This window comes from Anneissia japonica, unplaced genomic scaffold (genome assembly GCF_011630105.1).
Source record: "Anneissia japonica isolate Jap-2015-1 unplaced genomic scaffold, ASM1163010v1 scaffold288006_len43433_cov135, whole genome shotgun sequence".
NCBI classification, from domain to species: Eukaryota; Metazoa; Echinodermata; class Crinoidea; order Comatulida; family Comatulidae; genus Anneissia; species Anneissia japonica.
The window spans coordinates 25,642-25,928 of record NW_022738480.1 but is presented as its reverse complement, the minus strand read 5'-3'; positions in this window follow the sequence as shown (position 1 = coordinate 25,928).

The following is a 287-nucleotide window of genomic DNA, read 5'->3' as shown; positions in this document are numbered from 1 at the left end:
ATTGAAGGGAGTTAGCCGTTAACACTGTTAAATAAATATAATATAAATCATCAAAGGTACATATACAGTGTTTAAATATTACTTAAACACAGTAGGTTTGTTTAGGCATTTTATTACTATTTTAGTTTTGTGCTACACGTACATGGTGCAACACTCTTCAGATAAAATTACCTAATTTTACCTACTGTTGAACCTTTTATTTTTGTTATGTTATTGTTATATTCTGTTGTTAGGGTTGTTCATTCTTAAAGCTCTTGCTTGCTTCGAATACCCCTTTTCCATTTATC